Source organism: Spea bombifrons, chromosome 1 (genome assembly GCF_027358695.1).
Source record: "Spea bombifrons isolate aSpeBom1 chromosome 1, aSpeBom1.2.pri, whole genome shotgun sequence".
In the NCBI taxonomy this organism is placed as follows: domain Eukaryota; kingdom Metazoa; phylum Chordata; class Amphibia; order Anura; family Pelobatidae; genus Spea; species Spea bombifrons.
Window position 1 is genome coordinate 140,102,606 of NC_071087.1, and position 21,866 is coordinate 140,124,471.

Here is a 21,866-nt window from a genome sequence, read left to right on the forward strand (position 1 = left end):
AGAGATTAAAGGAGTATGTATATCTATTTATCTATCATCTGTTTATATACAAACACCTTGTATCTTGATGTTTCCAAGCTCCAATGCACATGGCTCCTCCATGGTGTTCTACACAAGGTCCCTTGGGTGGCTTTACCTTTTTCAGATAGCATAATGACCTTATAGCCCTAAGTATTGCTTTTTCTGTCATCATTGCCCAATTACATGGAAAGATATATACATCATAAAAGTATGAGGAGAGCCCTATAGCGGAAGGAGACATCTCCCCGTGCCGCACTCATTGGAAACAAGACGCTAGTAATAGATGCTGTTTATCCGGGTTGCGCAATATTTACTGCTCATTATTTACTCATAAATTTATGTCATGCCTGTCTTCTCTTAGGTCTGTTTTGTTTTATTTTTTCTTTTTCTGCTCCACTAAGCCCTTATGTCCTATATATTTGCCCTCTTTTTGCCTCTGTCCACTCTAACAGTATATTTACCGCTCTCTCTTACAGCCCTCTCAAAGCCTGCAACACATTCCTTCAATATATATATATAGTATGAAGGGCTGCTTAAATTGTAATTAAATATCATTTGATTTGAGTTAATGGAAAACATGTATTTACTCCGTTATAGGGTGTAACGGGGACCAGGTTTCAAGGTGACATGGTAGCATTTCTCAGGGGTAGACCCGAGAGTTAACACAAGGGCTAGGATCATCCAGACAGACAAAAAGGTAATAAACACATTTATTAGAGAGGTTGCGGCATACAAACGCTTCTCGACTGCAGCTTCCTGATCCTCACAGAGGACTCCGCAGGAAGTATGTCCATGGAATCCTTGCTGCTCTGTTCGCCGTCTGCGGAAGACCGCAAGCTTGGCTGCGCAGCACCAACCCCCAGTATCTTCCTTGTCGACTCAAAAAACCTCAGTCCTCGGAGGAAAACTCTCGATTCAGCCAAGCACGGCACAACACACCAGTCTTGGGTTCTCATTTTGCAGGAATTCTAACACATCTTGTGCCAGATGGGACACAGGGTGCCCTCCATAAGAAGAGACACGTGTCCTGCTTGTACATCAAGAACTCTCACCCATACACACACACTACACCCCCAAGCTGCAGCATACACTACATGTTACAACAACCCCTTCCTCCGTGATGTCACAGCCTCACTCGATGAAAAGGGGGTGTTGAAGTGTAGCCTTTTATACACTTTTTATTTTAAAAAAAAGTATGGAATGCCTGTGTGCGAAATATTCAGTTGCTGAATTCAAACAATGCTATGTCGCTGAAGAATAAACATAAAACTAAAGGGTATAAACCATCAGAAAGCTGAAAATGGTTACAATTTCTCTCTAAAGTGCACTTATCATCAACTGTTTCTCTAATGTTACATTTTGTATTTCACGCAAGTCCCTTCTTTGTAACCATTGTCCTGTGCCCCGCTCTAAAGGGACTTGGGTAATGTAAATGCGTATCTCAACAACAACACATCTTCATGTTGCTCTGTGCCAATATGTTGCCATTTACTCCAAAGTCCAGCCAAGACATCAAGAAAAAGCTGTATTGATACCTTACTAATCAGTGTCGGTGGTAAACAACAAACTGTTAAATGACAAACTCAGCAGGCCCAGTCTTGAGACCTGTTTGTTCCCAGCATAACAATGTATATAGAGATACGGTGAGACAAAAAGTCAATTGTGTTACAGGGAAAGCCACCCGAAGTCCACAAATAATTGTGGGCAAACTTGAATACCCACATAAGGCTTTGCAGAATTGAAGGAACGTGAAGATGAAGTTATTCCACCTAGTTATTTTGCTGGTGAAATAGGAAAAAACAAGAACAATATTTGTAAATCCATATAAGTAGCGTACCCCTCCAACAGCTGTCCAACAGTGTACAACATTACAGAGGGATGCAGGGACTCTGCGGGTCGGAAACTAAGACAGGTTTGGAGTGAATATATTATTGTATTGTAAACTTAAAGTGCGGTTCTGTACTACTACTTCCCTGTTAAAGGCTGGGCTTTAAAGTCTTTTTTGCAAACTAACCATCTTAGTTACATGACACTTAGGAAGCAACCAACAATCATGCGGCAAACTTCAATTCTGCTATGGCAGGCTGACAAATGAAATAGATCGATCAGAGCCACCGTAGGAAAAAGTCTTTCCCTATTACTACCGGGAAATATGCTTAAGGAGTGTAAAGACCATCACACTCTGGAGTAGAATAAGAGCAGTGAACGGCTTAATTATGAAGAATGGTTGGAAAAGCTGAATTTGTTTATATCGGAAAAGAGGCATCTTATATATTGATGATATTTGAAACTATATTAAAAAACATAGGCGATAAAAAAAATGACTTGTACGTTAATAAGACTGTACACTTGTCCCTGGCCATATGGCAAGAACAAGGAAGAGCTATAACCAGGAACTACACTCAGAAATAAGATATATTCTCATATGCAATATGGTTTCTTGTAGATATGTCCAGATTTTTGTCAAGATGTCATAATTCTTCTCTCCAGACCGAGACTAGAGTCTCTACCCCATACATGAAAAAAAAGACTTCTTAGGCACATGTGGATCAGAGCCGTGGCACTATGACAGGGTTTCCTGATTACATTTTTATTATAGGGAAAGTTGGAGGACTTTAACAACTGTGATTAAGAAATGTATATGTAGATACATAAAAAAAAATTCTCCTTGAGCTAAAAATCCAGTTCTGTAGGTAGGTAATGTATGTTAGCATTGACCAGGTGACTTTTTAGAGTGTCCTACTGGGTGTCGGCAGTATAATAAGAAGTCGGTGTGTTTGTCTAGTAGATTGGTCTAAGGTAACATAGAAAAATAGAATTTGACATCTGATTCGGCCCATCTAGTTTACCCATTTATTTTGGATGTAGAGACTAAGACCATAATCAGTCCTTGGTCTTGTCTTCTGGATAGCTGTATGAATGTTCACATTTCCTCACTCCGTAATAGACCTTCTGAGAGGAGGCTGTTAGACTTGTTTACCGCCCTCTCAGTAAAGTAAAACAACTTTATACTACAGCTGAATTTCTGACCCTCCAATTTTAGACTATGGCCTCTTCTTCTAACATTTCTCGCCTGAGCCAGAACACATACAAATAGCAAATATTCCGTTTCGCCGAAAACATATTATGCACAGAGTAGAACTGTTTTCGAACTCCAAATAGCACAATATATTTGAAAACATATTTTTCATCTGATAGTAGTATTAAAAAAATGGCAGGAGTTCTCCTTTAAGTTACTAAACTGTATATGTTTGGCCTCAATGGCTTATTATTTTATCCAGGGCCATGAACATTTTTATATATATTTATATATTTTTATATATTCTTTGTAGTAAATAAAATAACTGGCGTGTAAACATAATTAGAACAACTTGTCGTTTTAGCATAACACTAGTATTTTAACTGTGTGGACTATAACAAAAAATCTAAATGTTTCCAACTAGACACAAAGACAATGACACAAAGAGAAATTAAGTCTGAATATGGAAATAATTAGGTAGCCAGGAGAGAAATTCAAAATCAAATAGTACCAGAGAAATGGATATAATCGTTGCTAGGTAACAGCCTCTCATTATATAAGTATGATGCTATGGGAGGTGGATGGGGAGTCGAGCATGTAATTTGAAAATATCAGGTCACCATTTTATGAATAACTTACCATTATTTAAGGTCAAAAAAGGTAACATGGTCCAATTCCAAAATGAGAAAATCATTTGGTTTAAGCAAATACAGGAAGCATCAATGTTACACATAATCAGCAAATGAACCATACTTCTGGATAAAAATACTTGAGAAAACCTGCTCATGAAACTGAAGCTAACAGAAAACTAAATAGAATTGCGTAGTGAACATAGTGAATTTAGAATATCCTCTCCAACTCTCTGGTAAATTAAATATTTACAGACTCCTGGATAACACGAGCTTTCAAAAACTTCCCGTAGTAACTGTGATGTGTGCCATGCTTGGAAAAGTGCACTAAAATGTGACTTTACCCAAGGGGGTTTTCATCTTGTAACTTCCCTCTTCATATCAAAACGGCACCACTTGTATCATGAGTAAAATATCCCCCTCCTAACAGCCACTGACTAAAACACTCATACACAATACACTTACACACACACTCCCACTTTTTCACTCTCTCATCCTCTCTCCTTCTCACAGCTCTCCCTTCTTCCCATTCTCTCCCCCTCCCTTTAATGTCTCACGGAGCCTTGTGTAGGCCGACGTGCTCTTCTGTTAAAAGGGTAACTAGGTGCCATGCATCAGCCTCCGGATACCCCTGCTCAGGATGCTTGGGGCAAGAGGACTGAAGGACGAATTAGTAGGCAGCTCCAATGACTCAAAGCCTGAGTATACATCAGTCTTCATTCAGTGCTGCCCACCAAAAACAATTAGGGCTTCAGCCCCCTTACCCTAGCCCTAGGGACGCCCCTGAGCTTAATCACCTCTACCTAATAAATTCCAATAGTTTAAACAGCAGGGCGCTCTTCTTCTGTATCAATATGTTTGTATTATTTTGACACTTTTTCCCACATTATAATAGTGCTACGTAATCTGCTGTAAATCTGATATGTAATATAAAATGTAAAAATAATAATGCCAGTGCTAAATAATGTGCAGCATCTAAACCACAACGTGTCCCATAGTGACAATTATTATATAGGGGTTATAGGAAAAAGGTTGCTTAGCAACATAATAAGAACTGTAAGTACTAAAGACAATTGGTTAAATTTAGGGTCATATATGCCTGTGGGTTATTAAACGTCAAATTGGGTTTATAAAGATAAGTACAATGTGTTGTTTAAACATGAATTTATTGTGTTGCTTACAGAACGTACTTGTCTAAAATGCTTTGAAGCAGAATATGGAATCATGCTCAGTAGAATAACTGAAGTTGAGCAGAGGGCAGCTACCCAGGGTGCTGTTTGAAAGTAGGAGACGCCAGGAGTACTTTGCAAATTCTTGTAAAGGTGGTTGGAGGATAACGATTGTGGTTGGGTATTGGAATGAATTAGGATGTTGGCGGTATGATGATGGTCCAAAGCAGCTCTTCACTAACACATACATACACACAGCCACTCTATCACCATAAACATACGTACGTATACACATACCCACTAACACTTTACACATACAGGCATGCTACATGTTAGATATGTTCCAGTTAGTTGCCCTGCAAAAAAAACACAGACACATGGTAGATAAGAGGTGTTTGGCTAACAGGCTACTAATAATTCAACACAGACAATCAGCATGATTAATAGGAGGAAATAATAGGAACGACAGAGAATATCATAAATAAATAATTAATTAAGCAGTACAGACAGCAATGATGCTGATAGACTGGGGTAAATGCAAAAAAAAAAGTGGAATAACTTAATTGAAAATTAATTAAGCAATACGGGCAGCATTGATACAGACTCGCAAATTCATTATAGCCAACTCACATTAGTACTTACAAATAATCACTCATAACTTGCATGCAGTTCTTACATGGTTTAAGTATTTCCTCACAAACAGGTCACTGAGTGTGTCATCAGGAATGTGTTCCTCAGCTCCCACACCACTAACATGTGGAGTACCACAAGGATCCATTCTATCGTCCACTCTATTTGCCATATACATGCTGCCACTGGGGGACATCATCAGACAACATGGATTAAGATACCAATGCTATGCAGCTGACACACAGCTCTACCTTTCCTTTACACCAGGAACTAAGGATCCAACATCTATTTTCAACAGATGCTTAGCAGATCTCTTAGAATGGATGCAAGCTAGCTGGTTAAAGGTTAATCCTGATAAAACAGAAGTCCTGTTGATCAGAGGACAAAGGATAACTCGGGCCGACCCTAGGAAATACTAACACAACTGGAATAGAATTCGGGGGTTCAGAGCTACTCAGGAGCTACTACAAGTGAAGTGCGAAATCTCGGAGTACTCCTTGACAGTGGTTTGTCACTTAAACATCCAATCTCTGCTTCAACAAAATCTGCCTTCTTCCACGTGAGGAATATAGCCAGGATAAAGCACCTAATCCCACCAGAGGATACTGCCACCCTAAACCATGCATTTGTGACATCTAGCCTGGATTATTGCAATGCTCTGTATGTAGGCCTCCCAGAAAAAGATCTTCACAAACTACAGTTGGTTCAGAACGCAGCAGCCAGACTACCGTATTTGCTCGATTATAAGACGAGGTTTTTTTCAGAGCAAATGCTCTGAAAAATACCCCTCGTCTTCTAATCGGGGTCTTCTTCTAATCAGACCTCAAATAGAGGTCTGATTAGGAGACTAAGATCCAGATCCCCCGCACCGCTGCAGGGGACCTGGATCCTCCTGTCTCACTCCCCGACCCCCCCCATCATACACACACTTACCGGTGCTTCCTGCTATGTTGCCGGGGCAGCGGGTTGACGTCTACGCGATCCGCGTAGACAACGTCCGCTGCAGCCGGAAGGAGGCGTGGCTAGCAGCGGGGGTTGTCTGCGTCCGTCGCGTAAACCTTCCCCGACTGTCCGAGATCAGAGTTCCCCGCACCGGTGCGGCACCGGTGCGGGGAACTCTGATCTCGGACAGCCGGGGAAAGTATACGCGACGGACGCATACAAACCCCCGCTGCCAACTCCACCTCCTTTCGGCTGCAGCGGAAGGCGACGTCAACCCGCTGCCCCGGCTGGAAGCACCGGTAAGAGAGGGGAGAGAGGGGTGAGAGAGGTGGAAGGGGGGGGAGAGAGAGAGAGAGAGAGAGAGAAAGTGTGTGTGTGTGTGTGTGTGTGTGTGTGTTAAATGGGGGTATAGGGTGTGTGTGTGTTAAATGGGGGCATAGGGCATTTCTGGAGTGGCGTTAAGGGGGCATTTAATAGAGCACTCTGCCTCCTGAAATGCCTTATACCTCCCTATATGCCACTCTGCCCCATAATATGCCTTTTAACCCCCTAAATGCCAGAGTGGCATATAGGGGTATAAGGCATTTCTGGAGGCAGAGTGCTCTATACAATGCCTTTTAACTCCCTTAATGCCACTCTGCCTCCTGAAATGCCTTATACCTCCCTATATGCCACTCTGCCCCATAATATGCATTTTAACCCCCTAAATGCCAGAATGGGATATAGGGGTATGAGGCATTTCTGGAGGCAGAGTGGCACATAGGGGGTCAAAAGGCATACCATGGGGCACAGTGGCATATAGAGGGTTAAAAGGCATATCATGGGCCACAGTGCCATATTGGAGTGGCAAGCCTGGGGGCAGATGTGCGTAACTGGGGGACAGGTTGGAAAATACAAGAAATAAAAACAAAATATTTTTTCTCAATCATAGCTTTTATTAAAAAAAATAGTTTACATGAATTAACATTTACTGGTAAAACTTTTTTTCCTTTAGGGTCGTCTTATATTCAGGCTTTTTCTTTTTTTCCTAAGTTAATATTCAGATTTTGGGGGGTCGTCTTATAATCAGGGTCGTCTTATAATCGAGCAAATACGGTATTAACAAATCACCCCCCCGCTCTTGCCATATTACGCCTTTTTTATGGTCTCTCCATTGGCTTCCTATCAAATGGAGAATTCACTTTAAGATAGGTATGTTGTCATTTAAAGCCCTAAAGGACCAGGGACCCTGTTACCTGAAAGAGCTATTAACACCCTACATCCCTGCTCGCCCCCTCCAGTCCACACACGTCTCTTCTCTCATTATCCAAAGTGCGCACAAAATCCGGCTCCAACCTACAGGTTAAGAATCCCAGGTCTAGTGTAAGATGATTCATTTTAGTGGGATAGGGCAAATATATTAAGAATAGCAGTTACATTTGTAAGGGAGCCTATAAGGAGGAGATATCTACCCTCTTTTCCTTCAGTGTTTATAGCTGAAAGTTTATATGGTTACGTAGAAGTATGCTGACATCATTTTTTTTTCTCAGTGGGGGGTGGGCGGCCTGATCTCTAGAGGGGAACGTTTTTTGCTTTTTTTCTATAAGCCTCAATAGTGTTTTTTTGTTTGTTTTATTTTACAGAATGGGCAATGTTTTTTGTTTTTGAGTATCATGCGGTCCTAACATTGTTAATTAGAAAGTAATAAAAGGTCATTTCATACTTAACATACATCAGTTTAAAACACTATAAATACTCATGTCTGGTCACATCAGCATGGGCGTAGGAACCGGGGGGGGGCGGGGGTGACAGATCCCCCCCAGTAACTCATGCGGGGGGGGACCGATAATGCAGAAATCCCCCCCAGGGCCGTAGAAACCCCCCCAATAGAAGCACCGCAAATGCGGCTCGCGAGACCTCGAGGTGCGGCCCGCGTAAGATCGGCAGCCAGGGCAACCGATCTTACACGGTCCGCACCTCGAGCCCTGCTACAACAAGAGCCCTGCTACTTACCTGTGGGAGGGTCACGTGAGATCACATAACATCCTGCTTTCTCTGTGCAGTACCAGAGAACGCAGAGGGAGGCCACGCCCCCTGCTGAAGTCTGTGAGCGGCATCGAGGAGCTGCAGTGCAGGTAAGGGGGTGGGGAGGGTGTTTGAATCAGTATGCGTGATTGAGGGAATTAGTCTGTGAATTAATGAGTATATGAATGAATGAGTGTGTGTGATAGCATGGATGTGTAAGTGCTGGAACCTAGGCATGATGGGAATGTGACTGCTGTTAGCAATCACACTCCTATCATGCCAAGTCAGCCAGTACATGCTGAAACCTAGCTAGCTGCCCCCCTTGTGTATTGATGCTGCCAGCAGTATGGGTTCTGCACATCACTTACAGACACCGTGTACCAGCATGTACTGGCTGACTTGGCATGATAGGAGTGTGATTGCTAACAGCAATCACAGTCCCATCATGCCTAGGTTCTAGCATTTACTGGTTGGATGTGTAAGTGCTGGAACCTAGACATGATGGTACTGTGATTGCTGTTAGCAATCACACTCCTATCATGCCAAGTCAGCCAGTACATGCTGAAACCTAGCTAGCTGCTCCCCTTGTGTATTGATGCTGCCAGCAATATGGGGTCTGCACATCACTTACAGCCACCCTGTACCAGCATGTACTGGCTGCCTGTGTATGCCAAGTCATATTGCTATTTTGTTTTGTCCAATTGTGGTGTGTTACCTACTTTTATTAAAAATGTGAGTTTTTATTATTATTTTTAAAGGTGGGGAGTCATTTTCGGTTTTGGCTAAGTGAACCGTGAATGTTTTGGTCCAGAATTTTCATTTTGGTGCATCCCTAGAATAAATAGAACTATTTCATTTTTAATTATCCTGAGTCCTGAATTTGTAGTCACAAAACTTTCTAGGCCCAGAAATCAGTGAGAGGAAAAGTAAAGGTTTTGTGTCATTTACTTTATTTTAATCTGCATATTTTATTAAAGGCCATATTTTCTCACAGTGAAAAATGAGTGCGGCCCGTGCACGTATACAATTCTGATGAAGTGGCCCACTGCAGAAAAAACTTGGACACCCCTGGGGTAGACAGTGAGAAGGGGGTAGGGAGAGGGTAGCTAGTGAGAAGGTGGGTAGGGAGAGGGTAGCTAGTGAGAAGGTGGGTAGGGAGAGGGTAGCTAGTGAGAAGGGGGGTAGGGAGAGGGTAGCTGGTGAGAAGGGGGTAGGGAGAGTGAAGCTAGTGTGAAGGGGCGGTAGGGAGAGGGTAGCTAGTGAGAAGGGAGGGTAGGGAGAGGGTATCTAGTGAGAAGGGGGTAGGGAGAGGGTAGATCATGTGAGAACGGAGAGGGTAGATAGTGTGAGAAGGGAGAGGGTAGATAGTGTGAGAAGGGAGGGAGGGGGTAGATAGTAAGAAAGTGTGAGAGGGGGGAGAGGGGGTAGATAGTGTAAGAGATGGGGAGAAAGTGGGGATCTGATGGGGGAAAATGCTGTCCCCCCCAGATTTTTAGGGGTTCGTACGCCCATGCACATCAGTAAACATATTTATTAAGTTTAGTAGATTAACATACGGTAGAATACAACAGCCTTACTTTGCCATAGCAATACAACACTTCTTTATTCTCTGTCCACATCACCTCCTTTGCGGTCAGCTGTAGCAGAACAAGTGTCTCCTGTGACTTGCCAGCTTTCTGTAAATGGCCATTTACAGTCCCTAAAATTCTAAGAATAGTCAATCTGAGAAGATTAGAAGGTTTTGCGGGTTAAATCATCAGACATTTTTGTATGAAGAAGAGGGGAAGGAGCTTGCTAGATGTCTGGAAAAATATAACCTTAGTTGTCCAAGCCTTTTCCCTTCATGAAATTATGTCTCCAAGAGAAACCACTGAAAACTTGGCAGTCTGCTTAGGTAAAGCCACAATCCAAAATAGCTCTAGCATGGACTGTCAAGCTAATATAATTTCAAGCTGTATTTGCAGAGATTATTTAAACTTTATGTCTGTGCCTGTACTGCATAAACTACCATGTAAAATAATATCAATCACAGACATAAATTGCTAAAGTTGTCATGTTGTTAAAGAGTTACACTTCCTCTTTAATCCGCGGCTAAGATCACATTATTTTTTTACCTATTTATATTCAAGGGGTTTAGACACATTTCATTCAAAAAAATGATAGTTTGTGTTATATGTGTTCAATGAGGAATCCCTTCTTACACAAAGTGTGTGATGATGTAATAAAGAAAAAAACACATTGTTTTTATACAATAGTTTAGAAGCACCTAGTGCTTTTTGACAACAAAGAAGGCCACATAGTTGTAGATCAAGAAATAAAATATAGCTTATGGAATGGTGTATTTTTTATTTTAATACCCCTCAAATCTCACCATCCCTTCACTGTGAGGGTAGTCACTGTTATTCCCAAAGGGAATAAAGTATATAGGAGAATAGCCCATCAGCTCAGTTATTGAGATATTAAGCTTCAGGTAGTTGGCTGCCATTATGCTTCCCTTTAATGAAAAGATAATGGAAAAAGATGTTAAAGATATAGGCTGGCAGTGAAAAGACATTGATACAAGACATTAAGGCGTATTGGGCAGGCGATGGGTTTGGGGGACAAGAGGAAATTAAAATCCTCGTTAGATATGATAGACTGGAGCAGTTGAGAGTGACTGCTAACAAGCAAAGGGGTTGAGGTACCATGTGAGCAGCATCATGAGGGAACATATTATATTGATGCTTTCTGTTTTATTTTTAAAATGTCTAGCAAGATCTTGGACACAGAGGTGGAAAACAGATATATATGGTTGTGAGAAAGGGAATGGATTAATGAAACAAAGTAAGTTTGCTTGCCAGGGTGCAGAGCATAGACTGGGCTTATAGTATGCAAAGTTCTTAGGTAAATGTGAGTTCCTCCACAGAAGCTCAGTGGTATCAGAGTACCTTTGGGGGTGGCTGGTCTGAATAATACATTGGCTAAGAAAGAAGGTGTAGCCCAACAAACCTCCATACACAGACTATTGGCAACGGTTTTGCAGGAGTTTAAATACATTATTTGGAAATGCTGTTGCACGTTTTCCATTTGACTGTAATCAGCATTTGCTGTGTCCAGAGCACACACCAATGTCATTTTATAATTTTTCATTTACTTTAATTGGTGGTTAAATGGGTTGGCCATTCTCACGATGTACATTGTGGTGTGGTTAGGTCGCTTACAGATGATGTGCATTTTGGCTGAGAATGATTGTTCATTTGCTTTTACTCTGGGGCATTGAATTGTTATTTTCATACTGTGGACAGAACAACCATTCCTTTTCTTTTGACAACCACTAGATTTGGTCAGGTCCATTAAAGTGAGTGGTATAAATGTATACTTGGCATTAGCTGGAATATTTCTACAAATTAACAGGAAATGATGTTCATAGAATTAACAAGAAAAAACTACTAATTTGGAGTGATATCTTTTGGAGGGGAGTTCTTTCAGATTGAAGAACTCTAAATTTAAGTGTATTTACAGTATTTTTGTAGATGCCATATGCACCTTCTACTTATGAAGTCTTCTTCATAAGTCTTCTAAAAAAAAGATAATTTCTTACTTGAGGATAGTGAAACTGAATTGTTATTTTAGGGAGCAAACTGGGTTGAAATAAGATTGTAAAACTTAAGTTTTTGGAAACCAATGTTCCTTGAAAAATGTTCTTCATTCACATTCCTGACTAAAGCATGTTGAAGCAAAAACACAGAGAGAAATAAAATTGTACAGTATAGTGCAATTCATCCTACAGCCACTAGATGCTGCTGGTTACATCAGCAACCATTTTTATTAATCCACAGCCAATGGGCATGGATTACAATATTTTGTTAACTTTTTTTTAGTTCATCCTGAATGCTTTTTTCTTTTTTTTTTAATCCCTTCTATAAATGGTTTTACAATTGCAAAGAATGTTTTTTTTTAAGGTAGCAAAGTGATTTTTGCTGTCTGCCTTTCTGACACCCAAAGGATGTGATTCATGAACCTTGCACCCCTTCCCCTACATGGGGTGTTGGCCAGAAGCTTGTTTTACTTCTTTATAGTGAAAATTTAAACCCTTCTTTACTATAGCATAAGAGAATGAGGGGCATTTATGTCCATCCAAAAGCTTAATAATATTTTTTAAGTCTCAAATCCCACTGTAAAAAGAAGGGGGTGAGAGGTGGACTCCATGGTCCATAAAGTGTTGTTAATGAGCCCTTATCCCCTACACAAAGCATTGAAACAGTGTGGCATCTGTCAGCCCCTATTCGGACACCCTTCATTAGAATTTTTTTTTGTTTTTGGTGTAATATTTGTAATGTGATCTAGGGTCACCTCACGCCCTTCTGAGGAAGCAAAGTGAAAGTTGGAACACTGTTGCAACTCGCATTTTCAACCTGTGTCTTGGGGATCAATGAATTGGTGTTTCATTTGTATTTCAGCTTGTATTAATTCGACTGCAAATTGAAAATGATACATATAGAAAAAAATGGGAAATGCTAAATGGATTGGGTTTAAGTAAAGCTTGACAAAAGAAATGAAGAATGGATATATACATATATACATTGATACACATGCATACATAAAAAGAACTGTACGAATGAATAGTATTTTGATGTCTGCACAGCATTTGATAGATTGGATAAGTTGATTTTAATTCTATTTTACATTTATTTTAATTTATTTTAAAGCCATACATTCATTATGACAAACACTGATATTTACAATCAGTTACTAAGCTTTCTTTGATTGGTGTTAAACACCATGGAAAAATACAACTGTGAAAACTCTGAATATTCAGTCTACTTTATACACCTACTTCAAAGAACAGGTATTTTGAGTCTAGCTAAGAAGCTTTATTATACCAGTGGATTAGAGTCCAGGAAGAAAAGAGGCAGAGAAGAGACATGATAAAAGAAATCAGTACGGTACAAAGTAATAAATGAGTTACAAGCGGATTCCAGGAAAATAATTTTCTCTTTGTGCTCATTCACTGACAGTATACAAACTAGCTTGACTCCCTACTGGTGATTTATACTGTCACTGAGACATCATTAATAATATTTCTTTCTGTAATTCACTATTGCCAATGCATTATATTACATATTAATCCTACAAATTGAAAACTTGGGTCTTAAGTGCGTGTTTTAGATTAGTTTCACATCTGATTTTATAATGCAATTCTTAATATTTCATCAAGATATGTTGGTGTCCGGACAGCATTGTATACATTACTCCAGAGCAGATATAGAATTGGTAAGAGAATTTTAATTATTATGGTTATTTTCTTCAAAAAAAGGACGTGTATCTCAATGATTCAGTTACTGCAGGAATGTAATGAGTTACAATGGTTGACTTACAAAGTTTTACAATGATTTCTGCTGTAAATATTTCAGTAACATGATCAAATTTAAAGTGAATCTGTCAAAAGTAAACAAAAACTAAACTGATCACTAGAACATAAACAAATATTTACATTGCCATAATATTTTCTGTATTATCTGAGAAATATTTAAGTATTATAACATCTTGCATTACCGTTCCGCTCAGAACATTTGCCATCAAAAAACAATGGTTATACGCAGAGCAGAAGAAGATTGTATGTCGAAGAAGCATATTCACTAAAATGTAAATGCTCTATGGTCTGTTCATCAAAATGAAAGTTACAAATGCAAACCTGCTGCAGCAAACTCCCTCAAATAAGAAAAAAGTGCAACAAATCACTATAAATTATTTATTTTTAAACCTCACATCCAGGGGTAGGCTGACACAGGGACAGCAGAGCTATACCCCCCCCCCGGGCCAGTTCAAAAGTCTTCCACAAGGCGGTATGTTATGTAGCCTTTTGTTTCAATTTCCTCTACTACTCCCTTAGATTGTAAACTCACAGGCGGGGCCCTCAAAAGCCCATCATTCCTGCCAGGAAAAAAGTGCCATAAGGCTAAATGGCAAGCTTACGGGCAGGGTTCTCAATACTGTATCTGTATGTATTAATGCATATTAGCTATGTGTTAACTGCCTCATTTAAATTGTACAGCGCTGCATAGTTTGTTGGCGCTTAAGAAATAAAAGATAATAATGACAATAACAATAATAGCCCCATAGTAAAAGCGGAGCTGCTTATAAGGGTTGACGAGAGGGAGGGAATGAGTATGTATGCATGTATATTAGAATCAAGGTGTATGTATAGGTGTGTTTGCGAGCATGAATGTGTGTGTTACATAAATGTGCATTCATAAGTGTGTGTCAGCGTGAATGTGTATATGTACTTGTGTGTCAGCATGAATGTGTATGTGTGAGCATGAATGTGTATGTGTAAATGTATCTGAGCATGAATGTGTATCTGTGTGTGTTAGCATGAATGTGTAAGTGTGTTAGCATAAGTGTGTAAGTGTGTGTTAGTATGTGTAAGTATATGTTAGTGTAAGTATGTGTAAGTGTGTATTAGCATATGTAAATGTGTGTGTGCCAGTGCATATATAAGTTATCTGAGGAGTGGCCATTCAGGCCATATAACTTTACCTGCCCCCGGGCTACAAAGCGCCAGCCCTCCCCTGCTCCCTGCACTAGGAATGGGATTGACGTGAAAGGGGACGCGGTATGAGGGTTGTGCTGCTCACATTTAATTTGACTATATACTAATGGGGACAGGTTTATTTTTTTACCCCCATCATGTATGGAGTAGGGGCTCCATTTTGGATCCTAATTTCTAAATCTGTGTATTTCATCTAATTACTTAAATTGTGTCTGGTAATGCCATTTTAGTTAGATTTTGTAAGTTTCAGGTAAAGGTATTCAACTTTTAATTCAATTTGCATTCCCGTGCATAAAAACTTGCAAAAGCAAACTTGCATGCAAAAATCCTACATATTAGTAAATACACATGCAACCATGCAACAGCAGCAGTCAGCATCAGAGCCCTAATAGACCAAGGCTTAAACCCTGAGTGAACATGGGGTACTTGCACTACCAAACCCAGACAATAAATGTATTAAAAGAATTGCAGTGCCTTTAAGACAGAGTGCCTGGATGAGACGTCAGATCTTGACGAGCTGTGTTTTTAAAGTGCAAAGTGCCTTTATATGTAGCCTAATGCGCCGGTTGAGGAGATCAAATCTCCATTGTAATCGGCCCATTGTGCAGCGGGACACCAGGGGACTTGATCTTCCCCACCAGTTTTGTACCAGTGGGACTGCCACCCCTCTTGATAGGTGACCTTGGGTGGGGCACTAATGCACACACCCAGACACTCACACTTACACATACACTTGTACAGACCCTCACTTTAACACACATGCACACAGGCACTCATTATTAATACAGCTAGACATTCAACACTAACACATAGTAGCACATACACCCAGGCACTCACGCTAACATACTTTGACACTAATCAACACATCCAGACACTCACACTAACAGAACTAGACACACCGACACGCACATAGACACACATACCCAGACACAGATGATAACATACCCAGACACAAATGCTAACATACCCAGACACACACACACACCTGGACACACATGCTAACATACCCAGACACACAAGCAAATCTATACAGACACACTAATCCAGGCAGAAACAGACAACTCACCTGTCTTCAGCTTGCATTCCATGCAGCTCAGTGCTCCGCTACTCCTGTGGGGTCAGACATGTTATGTGACCCAGCTCAACTCCATCTTGAAAATAGAGTCATAAAGAGATACACCTGGGACTCAGGACTTACCTCCTTATCCCTACTTCTGGAGCATGCTGTGGGCTTTCTTGGGGGTGGGAATTTTCCAACCACCCCCGCCACCATCTGCCCATGATAACAACTATCACAAAAAATATGTTATACAGTAGTTCCTGAAATATACCATGCGTGTTATTTTGATTGACGACAGTGTAGGGAGTTAGATGTTTTCCACTACTTTAAAAAAGGCTTTATGTGTATGTGTGGTTGCTGTTTATGTCAGTGGTCCAGACATACCTGCTTTATGGCAGGAAATTCGATATTATAGATACTGGAAGGGACTTCTGGTTTTGAATCAATATTAGCACTTAGGACATCCTTACTCAAACTTTAGGATCATAATAAATATATGTCAGAAGCATAAAATACCATCAGTATAGTGAAAAAGCAGGGGAAAAAAAGCAATGATATTTTCTTTCTCATCGTCTCCGTAGACATGACTAAGGCATTACTGCTTTTTTTAAATAACCTGCAATTGCTATATTGACATTAAAAAAATGATGATAGAGAAGTTCTTGCCCACACAAATTATTCATCATTTTTTCAATGGACAGATAGGGCTTTCTTCTGATCCAACATTTAGATGTATAGTCCAACATTTAGGATGAATAATATGCTAAATATGAAAAGCAAGATTTTTGTCTGATTTCGCTATGATAATTATCAATAAAGTAGTTGGTTGACCCCAAACTATATTAATAAAAGTGTTTTAAGTCTGGAAATGCTTTATAATTGTATGTAATTTATGTAATTTATGTATGTTAGTGTAAGCGTGTGTGTTTGAGCAAAGTGTGTGAGTGTCCATGTGAGAGCGTGTGTTTGTAAATTTGTGTTCCAGTTATTGAGGTAGGGGCACTTTTCCCATGATTTCGTATGGTCACTCAGTGGAGACTGCAATTGAATCGTAGCATCAGGTCATAAATAAACACGTTTCCTGACCGCTGCTTGCATTGTTCTATATGCATGAGTCTCAAACACTAGACATTGTTTACAACCTATCATATCATTTATTTTAGGGTTACACCAGTTCCAAACTTGTGACTCAGCAACGAGATAACAGCTCAGCGGCTTATATACTTGTGAAAAAGAAATATGGTTAATATGCTGCACCCCGGAGAAAGAATTAACATCTGGTATTTCACAGTTTCTCTTACAATAAAAAAATTGCAAGCCCAGCAATTCTTAAAGAAATGTGTATTATTATTACCATTTTTCTCATCATTTTTTTAATTATTTCTTTATTTACCTCAACCCCAGACATGTCCAAGACTGCTATAATGCTTGGAATAATGTGAGCTCTATAACCCAACACAATATTTCCCCAAATAATTACATACCGCTTGATATAAGATCATGTAATTTACATTTTGTATTCATTACAAATATGGTCATGGATTTACACGTTCATCTGTGACAAAACACATGAGAAAATGTTCACAATTTAACAGGCCTTTACAATGAGCTTGATATTTTTATACCCCCATCATGTATGGAGGTATGGAGATATTAACTGAAAACAATAAATTAAAGTGGCAAATATATGTCCATCTTTAATATTAACCGCATTATATTACAATGTGTCTGTGGTGCTTGCCAGGCATTTCCTCCAAGAATTAAAACAAAAAAAACAGAAAAACATGATACTGATGTTGCTATCATGATGAAAAACTGCAGGGGAGGCTCCGTCCCCTGACCCCTCACTGGTGGGCACCCTGGGTGGCACTTTTGCTGCTTCAGGGTAGGTGCCTGACAGAACCCCACCCAGGGGCGCACAAGACCTGGGTGCTCAGGATGTCGCCGGTGGAAATTTCGGATCTTGGACAAAGCATGGAGGTGTTGGACAGGCCCCCATGAACGATCAGCTGTCTCATATCCTTTTCGGTGGTTCAGATACTCTAGTTTGTCTCTTCGCCAGCCGGAGTCCTGAATGTTTTGTATTTTGTATTCAGTCTCCCCAATTAATCTCCACTGGAGAAGGGAGGTCCTCATGTGTTGGTTCTCCCTCCATGGTTTGAAAAGGGAGAGGTGGAAGACAGGATGTATATTATACGTGTCTGGTAACTGGAGTCATTTTGCCGAATTTCCCACCATCTTGAGTATTGCAAAAGGACTTTTTGTGGGACACGTAAGACGAAGATGTGAGGTGGACAGCCAGACCATATCATCCTGTTGGTAGTCGAGTGCTGTTGTCCTGCGCTTGTCTGCTTGATTTTTATAGAAGTGCTGGGCTTGAAGGAGGTTGCGTTGGACTTGTTGGAAGGATTGTGTGAGGTCTACAAGGCCGGATACGGGTGGCTTGGGAAAAACGGTTGGGTGAAAACCGTAATTGGCATAGAAGGGGGAAACACGCAGAGACCGTTGTACTTGGTTATTGTAGGTGAACTCCGATGTGGGTAGCAGTTGGCTCCAGTCGTCCGGTAGATGAGTCATGAAGCAGTGCAGGTAATGTTCCAGGATCTGGTTTACTCGTTCGGTCTGACAGTTGGTTTGTGGATGAAACGCCGTGGATAGATTCAGTGGAACCTTGAGGTCTTTACAGAAGGCACGCCAAAACCGGGAGGTGAACTGACTGCAGTGGTCAGAAGTAATGGTGCTTGGGAGGCCATGGAGACGAAAGACTTGTTTCACGGACAGTGCAGCAGTTTTGGTGGCTGAGAGTACCCCTTTCAAAGGAATAAAGTGAGCCATCTTCGAGAATCTATCCATGACCAGTAGAATAGCGGTAAGACCTTTTAAAGGAGGAGAATCCAAGATGCCAAGGGATGTAGGACTCCCACAGGTTTTTGTCATGGTTTTTTGGTGGCAGCATAGACAGGACATGAGAAAATGTATGAGGCGATGTTGGCTCTCAAAGCTGGCCACCAGAAGGTCCTTTTGAGTAGTTCTTCTGTTCTTCTGTTAGAATAGGTATCATGATGGAGCTGTAGGATCTCAGGACGGACTTGGGGTGGTGCATATATCTTGGAGCGGTGGAAGAGAAGACCATTGAGTGGTGTCAACTGAGTACCACAGGTAGAAGTATAGGAGGTGCTGTGGATCCGGAGGTTATGCCATATGGTTTGCTGGGTTGCTAGGAAATGTCGTTGAGAACTGTGGTCCTCTCCTCCTTGCTTGGGACCGTGGGTTCCGCAAGGCAGGACAGGGCATCTGCCTTGCTGTTCTTCAAGCCAAGTCTGTACGCGATGTGGGGGCCAAAGCGGCTGAAGAATAACGCCCAACGTGCTTGACGTGGCCACAGTCATTTTTTGGATCATAGATACGCAAGGTTGCGGTGATCTGTGTATACTCTTCGAGTAGGTGTCTCCATTCCTCCAGGGCCTGTTTTATGGCCAACATCATAGTTTCTTTTGGAAGTGTGAGACGCTTGGAATAGAAGGCCACCGGGTTGATTTTCTGGTTATCTGAGTGCAGGGATAAAACATCTCCAACAGCAGCCTCAGAAGCATCCACCTCCAAAACGTAAGGTTTCTGTGAATCAGGCAACACTAGAATGGGGGCTGTGGCAAAGCGGTTCTTTAAGGTATTCAACAGGTTTAAGGTATTCAGCAGGCAGAAGTGTAGTCAGGGCACAATCCGGGTCAGCAGTATTGGTAATCAATACGTTAAATCAGCAGGCAGAAGAGTAGTCAGGGTACAATGCGGGTAAGCTGCGTTGGTAATCAATAGGTTTAAGTAGCAGGAGACAGGAATAAGTACAGCAAAGATATGGGGAGACACAGATGCAAAGAGGTAGCATCAGGATACCTGAGCGCCGCTTTAGGTGAAACTTTCATTATTCACGTCTAAATGGATGACCTCAGTTCATTTTATAGTTCATTACAGATTGAGTCTTTGTACACATACCTGTTCCTTAACCCTAAAGGCGTACGTTTTTGTAAGTTTAGGGGTAAGATCAGGGGCGTAACTAGAAACCTCAGAGCCCCGGTGCGAGAATCTGTTAAGGGCCCCCCCACCCCCACCTATCCTTTTCTCACTATCTCCCCTCTCCCTCCCTACCACCCCTTCTCACAATCTACCCTCTCCCTCCCTACCCCCCTTCTCACAATCTACCCTCTCCCTCCCTACCCCCCCTTTCTCACAATCTACCCTCTCCCTCCCTACCCCCTTTCTCACGATCTACCCTCTCCCTCCCTAACCCCCCTTCTCACAATCTACCCTCTCCCTTCCTACCCCCCCTTCTCACAATCTACCCTCTTCCTTCCTACCCCCCTTCTCATAATCTACCCTCTCCCTCCCTACCCCCTTCTCACAATCTACCCTCTCCCTCCCTACTCCCCCTTTCTCACAATCTACCCTCTCCCTCCCTATACCCCTTTCTCACGATCTACCCTCTTTCTCCCTAACCCTCTTCTCACAATCTACCCTCTCCCTTCCTACCCCCCTTCTCACAATCTACCCTCTCCCTCCCTACCCCCCTTCTCATAATCTACCCTCTCCCTCCCTACCCCCCTTCTCACGATCTACCCTCTCCCTCCATACCCCCCTTCTCACGATCTACCCTCTCCCTCCCTACCTCCCCCTTCTCACGATCTACCCTCTCCCTCCCTACTCCCTCCTTCTCACGATCTACCCTCTCCCTCACTACCCCCCCTTTCTCATGATCTACCCTCTCCCTCCCTAACCCCCTTCTCACAATCTACCCTCTCCCTCCCTACCCCCCTTTCTCACGATCTACCCTCTTCCTCCCTAACCCCCTTCTCACAATCTACCCTCTCCCTTCCTACCCCCCCTTCTAACAATCTACCCTCTCCCTCCCTACCCCCTTCTCACAATCTACCCTCTCCCTCCCTACCCCCTTCTCACGATCTACCCTCTCCCTCACTACCCCCCCTTTCTCATGATCTACCCTCTCCCTCACTACCCCCCCTTTCTCATGATCTACCCTTTCCCTCCCTAACCCCCTTCTCACAATCTACCCTCTCCCTCCCTACCCCCTTCTCACAATCTACCCTCTCCCTTCCTACCCCCCTTTCTCACGATCTACCCTCTCCCTCCCTACCCCCTTCTCACAATCTACCCTCTCCCTCCCTATCCCTTCTCACAATCTACCCTCTCCCTCCCTACCCCTCTTCTCACAATCTACCCTCTCCCTTCCTACCCCCCTTCTCACAATCTACCCTCTCCCTCCCTACCCCCCTTCTCACAATCTACCCTCTCCCTCCCTACCCCCTTCTCACGATCTACCCTCTCCCTCCCTACCCCCCTTCTCACGATCTACCCTCTCCCTCCCTACCTCCCCCTTCTCACGATCTACCCTCTCCCTCCCTACTCCCTCCTTCTCACGATCTACCCTCTCCCTCACTACCCCCCGTTTCTCATGATCTACCCTCTCCCTCCCTAACCCCCTTCTCACAATCTACCCTCTCCCTCCCTACCCCCCTTTCTCACGATCTACCCTCTTCCTCCCTAACCCCCTTCTCACAATCTACCCTCTCCCTTCCTACCCCCCTTCTAACAATCTACCCTCTCCCTCCCTACCCCCTTCTCACAGTCTACCCTCTCCCTCCCTACCCCCTTCTCACGATCTACCCTCTCCCTCACTACCCCCCCTTTCTCATGATCTACCCTCTCCCTCACTACCCCCCCTTTCTCATGATCTACCCTCTCCCTCCCTAACCCCCTTCTCACAATCTACCCTCTCCCTCCCTACCCCCTTCTCACAATCTACCCTCTCCCTTCCTACCCCCCTTTCTCACGATCTACCCTCTCCCTC